Genomic DNA, 8,361 nt, shown 5'->3' on the forward strand with positions numbered 1-8,361 from the left:
ACATTCTCTTGTATGGTTCTACAAGCGTGTCCTTAGTATCGAATAGGGAACACCTTTTAAGTGTGGCTTATAAGGTAACACTTAAAGTTAAAGGTTACACTGATTTACGCAACCCCTATAAAAGTGTTGCCTAAAGTCAAAAAGTGTGGCTTTTTATCTAAGGCCACACTTTATCGAGGTGGTCGTAGACCTAAAATGGTGTAGTGCAATGAGCTATCCTTGTAATGTTCCTTGGGTCGATAGGCCTAATGTTGGTGGCCCTCTCAAGTACAATAATGTAAATTAATGAAAATACTCTTTGGAATGTAGGTTAAGCACCGCAAGGATAAAGCAGGTTGTGTTTGTAGAGTCTTAGTCATCAGTTTGGAGCACGCCACATCTATGATTAAGAGGCTACAAAATTTAGGAATTCTCACTTCTTTCATATTTTTTCGTGCGTAGATTTTATCTCTAAAAGTCTCTCTCTAATTCGTGCTTATGCGTATTTTTAAATCATCATGCCTCCACGAAGAGCAACGAGAGGTTGACCAGCCCGAAGAAATGTTGATGAGCAAGAGGTTCCTAATTCACTGGACAGGAGAGGTTACAGATGCCAAATTCTTGGAAGCTATATAGATATTAAGTCATGTAGTAAGCAACCAAGTCGAGTAACAGGGAGGAGCTCGACAAAAGTGGGTTGGTACCCCGAGGATTTGTGAGTTTCTGGGAATGAATCCTCGTAGTTTCTCCGGACCAAGCATTACTGAGGATCCAGAAAACATTGTGGAAGAATTCAAGAATGTGTTTCAGGTGATGCATGTGGTTAATACCGTGATGGTTGAATTTATTGCATATCAACTGAAGAGTGTGGCTAGAAGGTTTGACCAATGCAAGGAGGGCAGAGCTGAGGGTGCACCACATCCAAGTTGGGCTTGTTTCGAAGAAGCTTTCTAGGGGAGGTTCTTCCCTCGAGAACTGAAGGAAGCAAAGATACAATAGTTCCTCACTTTGAAATAGGACTCCATGAGTGTTCATGAGTATGGCTTAACGTTCACCCAATTGTCTCGCTATGCTCCGGAGATGGTGAAAGGTATAAGGAGAAGGATGAGTTTGTTTGTTGCCAATTTGGATCGTGCTTCAAGCAAAGAAGGTAGGGCTGCAATGTGGATTGGTGACATGGACATATCCTGGCTTATGGTCTATGTGCAAAAAGTTGAAGAGGAGAAGTTGAGGGACAGAGATAAATACAGAAACAAGAAAGCAAAGACTGGAATGAGTATGGGCAACAGAAAAATGGTTCTAACTTGACCACAATATAATAAATCAAAAAGGCATGCACAATTATCTTCTAGTGCACCTGCACCCAGAAACCGAGGTGAGTATAGTGGCCAGAATTCACAAAACTTTGAGGCGAGACAAACTCAGTCTCAAGGTAGTGTGGCATAAGGAGGAAGTATGACTCCTACATGTAATAAGTGTGGTATGTACCACCCTAGAGATTGTCGTAATGGCCAGATAGGTTGTTTCAAGTGTGGTCAAGAGGGTCACTTCATGAGAAAGTGCCTCAAGAATAAGCAAGGTGGTGGAAATCTTGACAATAGAGATCGGTCTTCATCAGCTGCTCCACCAGGCAGGGCGCACCTAGGGGAGCTACTTCTGGCACTGGCAGAGGAACAAACCGCTGGTATGCTCTCAATAATCGCCGAGAACAAGAGAACTCTCTAGCTGTTGTCACGGGTATGAGCAAAGTCTTTACTTTTGATGTTTATTCTTCGTCAGACCCAGGAGCAAGTTTATATTTTGTAATCCCTTATGTTACAATTAAGTTTGAGATTCTTCCTGAAAAACTCTGTAAAACATTCCTATTTCTACACATATTAGGGAGTCTATTATTGCGGAAAGAGTCTATCGTAATTGTCCTATTTCAATCAATGACTAGAGTACCATGACTGAATTAATATAGCTAGACATGGTAAATTTTGATGTCATTCTAGGTATGAACTTGTTCCATGCCTGTTATGCATCAATAGATTGCTAAACTCGAGTTGTCAAGGTTTAGATTCCTAATGAGCCGGTCATAGAGTAGAGTAGCAGTTCAGCCGTGCCTAAGGGTCATTTTTATTTTGTACGTTCAGGCGAGGAAGTTAGTCTATAAGGGGTGTATCTATCACTTAGTATGAGTTAATGACTCAAGTGTTCAGGTACCTTCCATTCAGTCAGTTTCTATAGTCAGCGAGTTTCCAGAAATGTTTACTAATGATCTACCCGGAGTCCCTCCTGAAAGAGCGATAAACTTTGGCATAGATATCATCCAAGATACTCACCCTACCTCTATTCTGCGATAAAGAATGACACCAGCAGAGTTAAAAGAGCTAAAAGAACAATTGAAAATTTTGTTAGACAAAGGTTTCATTCGACCAAGTATCTCACCTTAGAGCACTATAGTCTTGTTTGTTAGGAAAACGGATGGATCCCTTAGGATGTGTATAGACTACCGTCAGCTGAAAAAGGTGACAATCAAGAACAAATATCCTTTTCCGAGGATAGATGATCTCTTCGATCAACTTCCGGGTGCTTCTTGCTTTTCCAAGATTGACCTCAGATAAGGGTATCATAAGTTGAAAGTAAAGGAATGTGATATTCTAAAGACAACTTTTAGAAAAAGGTATGGGCATTATGAATTCTTGGTTATGTCGTTTGGTTTGACAAATGCACCTGCAACGTTTATGGATCTTATGAACAGAGTATTCAAACCTTATTTAGATTTGTTTGTCATGGTCTTCATTGATGACATACTGATTTATTCGACGAATGAAGAAGATCATTCTAGTCACCTAATGATTGTTCTTCAGACCTTGAAAGATAAGGACATTTATGCAAAGTTCTACAAGTGTGAGTTTTTGCTTAGTCAGTGGAATTCTTGGGCCAGATAGTTTCTGGTGATGGTATTAGAGTTAACACTCAGAAGATTGAAATAGTTCAAAGTTAGCCTAGACCCACGTCCCCAACAGATATAAGGAGTTTCTTAGGCTTGGCTTGCTATTATAGGAGATTTTTTGAAGGATTCTCATCTATTTCATCTCCTCTGACCAAGCTAACTCATAAGACAGTCAATTTTGAATGATCTAAAGCTTGTGAGAAAAGATTTCAGGAATTGAAAAAAAGATTGACCACCACTCTAGTTTGACCTTACCAAAGGGTACTCATGGTTTTGTGGTGTATTGTGATGCATCAAGAGTTTTCTTGGGATGTGTGTTGATGCAGAATGGCAAGGTTATAGCATATGCTTGCAGACAGTTGAAGATTCATGAGAAGAATTATCCAACTCATGACTTAGAAATGGCTGCAGTGGTGTTTTCATTGAAGATATGATTTCACTACTTATATGTTGTTCATGTTGATATATTCATTGATCACAAGAGACTCCAATATGTGTTCACTTATAAAGAACTCAACCTCAGACAGAGAAGGTGGTTGGAATTACTCAAGGATTATGATATGAGTATTCTTTACCACCTGGTAAAGATTACGTGGTTGTTGATGACTTAAGAAGGTTGTCCATGGAAAGTACTTCCCATGTCGAAGAAAAGAAGAGGGAGTTTGCTAAGGATATGCATAGACTAGCATGTTTGGGAGTCCGACTTATGGATTCTACAAAAGGAGGCATAGCGGTGACCAATGGGGCTGAGTCATCATTAGTGTCAAAAGTGAAAGAGAAGCAAGACAAAGATCCTATTTCGCTCGATTTAAAGGCAAGTGTCCATAAGCAAAGAGTATTGGGTTTTGAACAAAGGGAGATTGTGTGCTGAAGTACCAAGGCAGATTATGTGTACTTAACGTTGATGGACTCCAACAGAGGATCTTGGAGGAGGCTCATAGCTCCAGATATTCCATTCATCCGGGTTCCACCAAGATGTAGTATGATTTGAGAGAGGTATATTGGTAGGAAGGTATGAAGAAAGACATTGTTGTGTTTGTTGTAAAGTGCCAGAATTGTCAGTAAGTGAAAGTAGAGCACCAAAGGCTTGAAGTTTTAGCTCAGAATATAGAACTTTCGGAATGGAAGTGGGATATGATTAATATTGGAGTTCATCACATGCTTTCAAAGATCTCGAAGGCAACATGATTCTATTTGGGTGATTGTCGATAGAATGACAAAGTCAACCCATTTGTTGCTGGTAAAGACTACCTATTCGATCGAGGATTGTTCTAAGTTGTACCTTGAAGAAGTGGGTAAGACTTCATGGAGTTCCGGTATCCATTATTTCAGATACAGGATCACAATTTAATGCTCAGATTTGGAAATCTTTATAGAAAGGTTTGGGTTCAAAGGTGAATATGAGTACTGGTTTTCATCCTCAGACAGATGGACAAGTAGAGTAATACTATCTAGACCTTAGAGGATAATCTGAGAGCTTGTCTAATCGACTTCAATGGAAATTGGGATGATCATATACCTCTTTTTGAGTTCTCTTACAACAACAACTACCATTCGAGCATCCAAATGGCTCCATATGAAGCTCTTTGGGAGAAGATGCAGATCTCCTACTAGGTGTTTCGAAGTTAGGGAAGTAGGGTTGGCAGGACAAAATATAGTTCACCAAGTTATGGAGAAGGTGAAAGTGATTCAAGAAAGGTTTAATACGTCATAGAGTCTCCAAAAGTCCTACACAGATGTTAGGAGAAAGTCATTAGAGTATGAGGTAGATGATTGGGTGTATATTAAGCATTCACCCATTAAAGGAGTTATGAGGTTTGGTAAGAAGGTAAAACTTAGTCCCCGATATCGTTGACCTTATAGAATCTCCAAGACAGTCGGCAATGTGTCTTATAAGTTGGAGTTATCCCAAGAGTTAACGGCAGTTCTTCCGCTATTTCATATTTCTATGTTGAAGAAGTTCTTGGGTGATCCTTCATTGATAGTACCAAAAGAGAATGTGGGGATTAAGGATAACATATCCTATGAAGAGGTTCTGGCTCAGATTTCGGATCATTCAGTTCAGGAGTTAAGGACGAAGGAAGTTGCTTCAATCAAGGTCCTTTGGAGGAACCAATTAGTTGAAGAAGAGACTTGGGAAGCAGAGGAGGATATGAAAAAGAGATATCCACCTATCTTTGAATCCGGAGAGAATGCATATCAAGGTACTAAATTCTCTTCTTAGACTAGACCTCCTCAGTAGGAGCACACGACCCTCAACTACTTTTTGTGAGCTCTAGGTTGATTTGGAGCTTTATTGAGTCCGTGGTAAATTCATTTTTTAGTGTATCGTAGTTGAAGGTAAGGCGGGGTTTGTACCGACCTACTCTAGGTTTTCTATCTTTTAGAGTATTTGTAGACGTGTGTAAGTGAATCAGTCCTGTTTTAAAGAGTTGTGGTCTAACGGGCAAGTCTTTTTTGAGTGTACTTATGTTGGTTCGTATCGTTGTTTCCTATGTGAACTTGTCACAATTGTTATAGTTATATGCATAATAAGCACAAGTTAGAGGTTGGTTCTCTCGGGCCTTTAGGACAAGGGGTGCCTGTTCGTCTTAATGAGATTTGAGGCCTGACAGATGCCTACTAAATACCTTGCTTTGGTACGTATGTTGCACTATGCATCTTTTTTGTTATGCGGGTCCTAATACCAGCTACCAGGTGTGATAATTCCTACAATCTTTTGTATCTTGTGAATTTTTTAGATGTGGGTGAGCACTTGGCGTCGTAGACCAGTTTGTCTCCTTCTGTAAATATGTTAGCTTGCCTTTCACCTTTGAGACTACTCATTGCGGTTCACTTTTGGGACTTATAATTTTTCATACTATATAGCTTTGTACTCATGTTTTCCTGGTTCTAGAAGGATTTCCATCATATGTAGCTTTTTTTTCTTTTCGTTTTTGTCATTTATTTTTATTAGTATTATTCAATTTTAATATATCGTTATACCTATTACTCACGTTTTGGGTACATGTTGGCTTACCTACTGGCGAGTTACGGTAGGTGTTAGCATGACTCGAGGGATTGGGTCATTACAGAAAAATTAATGGATAATTGTCATATATTACTTACTTATTAGAAATTTTAACAAAAAAAAAATTCACCGAGAGTTATTCGAACTATTAAATAATATGCTTCTATATTTTTCATTTAAAAGAAATAAAAAAGTGATGCGTAATCGCTACACTAGAACGGTACTCAATTTTAATAAGACAAGTAGATCATCAAACATATACTATGATAAAATATGCAAAAGATAAAAATGATTAGATATCAAGATATTTTTAATCATTAAATATATATTTACAATTCTTGAGATATGTGATATTGTCAAATCATTTATTTCTGTTGAAATGTTCTGAAAACCTACTAAAAGTTACTTCTTTTTATCTCATATCAATCAATTATTGGAAAGGTTGTTCAAAAGGTTAGAATGATTATTAATTCCTGCGCGAAACACAGTTTAATTATCTAGCATTTATATAAAAGAGAACCGTAGGCCCGCCTACGTGGCGTCACCACAAGCAAAAATTTTCTTTTAAATTTATTTATTTCCAAAACTAGACCTCCTCTTTCATGAAAAGATGTAAGTTTTATGAAAAGTTGCAACTTTAATGAAGAGTTGCGACTTTTAAAAATAGTTGTGACTTTTATGAAAAGTTATGACTTTTATGAAAAGTTATGACTTTAATGAAGAGTTGTGACTTCTTTAAAAAGTTGTAACTTTTATGAAGAGTTGCGACTATTTTGAAAGGTTGTGAACTTTCCGAAGGGTCGCAACTTTTCCAAAAAGTTGTAACCTTTCTGATAAGGCACAATAATATTTTTTTACACTAGCCTTTGTTGTCTATAAATAGTAATTTCCTCTCATTTTAAAACAACAAAAATTCTGATGTTCTTCTTCCACTTCCGCAAAACTAAATATTCGTCTGTTTTGCTCCAGTTGAATGGCTTGCTAACACCATTGTTTTTGTTTCAATAAGTTGGTGAATAAAATCGTTTCATCCTGAGAGAATGTAATTCTTTAAACCTCTCGTATTGGAGGGGAACAATTTTCTTAAGGGGACATTATACATTAAGTGGACTCGATTCTTTCCTTTCTATATCATTCTATTTTTACACATCCTTGTATGTTATTTTCACACTCATTAGTTAATCCATATGATATTAATTGTTGCTTTTGAGTATATGTTTTTAATTTTGTTGTTTATGCTTCTTCAAAGTTATTGTCTCTGATTATATTTAACATATACACATATAATACATATATTCATTGTGCACAAAATAATTATTGCACTCAGTACCAAGAATTCATATTTTGATATTTTATATTAAATTCTATAATTTAAAAGTACTATACATAAGCTTACATATTATCTATGTTTACATAGATATAAACTTTCTCACTTATCAATTGAAGAAATTCATTATGCAAGTTCAAAAGTTATAATTATTTTCATGTTCAATTATGATTTAGTTTTTGAATATGTTCACAAATTTTGAATTTTCTCCTCACACATAAATCATAATTGTATATCTATGCAACTTAATTGTTTCTTTTTGCTACGAAATGTCATTGTATATATATTCTTATTTCCTTCTTTATTCATCTTTTAATGTTGATTAAAGAACAAATGATTTATTATTTCACGAATAATTCATTCATTAGAGGTTCTTGGCTTATGTGATAATAACAAATAATCAAATTCATATTGGAATATTCAAATATATTTTTAAGTATCTGTTTTTCCATTATATTTAATGTATGGATATTAATAAAATATTATTTGCAAGTTCTATGCAATTATAATTTTTTATTGCGCAAAGCACAGACAAAATTACTTAGTTTATAAAATAAATCATATCCTTATTTCATTAACCTTTTTAGATTATATAAATGAAAGGATAAATGTTTATGAAACCATTAATATCCTTACCTAATTAGTTTAGAAAATCATCCATATCCTTATATGAGTTACCTTTTAATGTTAGATAAACTTAAGGATAAAAGTTTATGAAATCATCCATGACCTTCCTTAATTTACCTTTTTGGGATAGATGAATTAAAGGATAAGAGTTTATGACAATTCTCATTCTATCCAAACATCCATAAATTAATAAACTTTTCATATTCTTTTCTAATTATGAATAAATTTTTGTATCGTGTATTTTCTTCCTATAAAGCAGCCCCAAACATTTTGAATATTAATAATAAGTTTGGTTAAAAACAAATTTCATACGTTTTGAATCATATTTGTCAAAAACTTCATTGATTCTATCATTCTATAAGTTATGAATCATTTTAGTCTAGACCTTCAATGATTTTATCATTCTATATTTTATTAACACAATGGTGTATATTCATCAAGAAACTCCATAATAATATTTGATATATATATATATATATA

The 8,361-nt window shown here is 35.5% G+C and overlaps 1 pseudogene; it reads left to right on the plus strand.

Moving 5' to 3' along the window:
- The first annotated feature begins 1,059 nt into the window (after positions 1-1,059).
- On the plus strand, positions 1,060-4,631 carry LOC107027594 (annotated as a pseudogene).
- Positions 4,632-8,361: the final 3,730 nt, after the last annotated feature.

The sequence above is a fragment of the Solanum pennellii genome, chromosome 8 (assembly GCF_001406875.1).
Source record: "Solanum pennellii chromosome 8, SPENNV200".
Taxonomy (NCBI): domain Eukaryota; kingdom Viridiplantae; phylum Streptophyta; class Magnoliopsida; order Solanales; family Solanaceae; genus Solanum; species Solanum pennellii.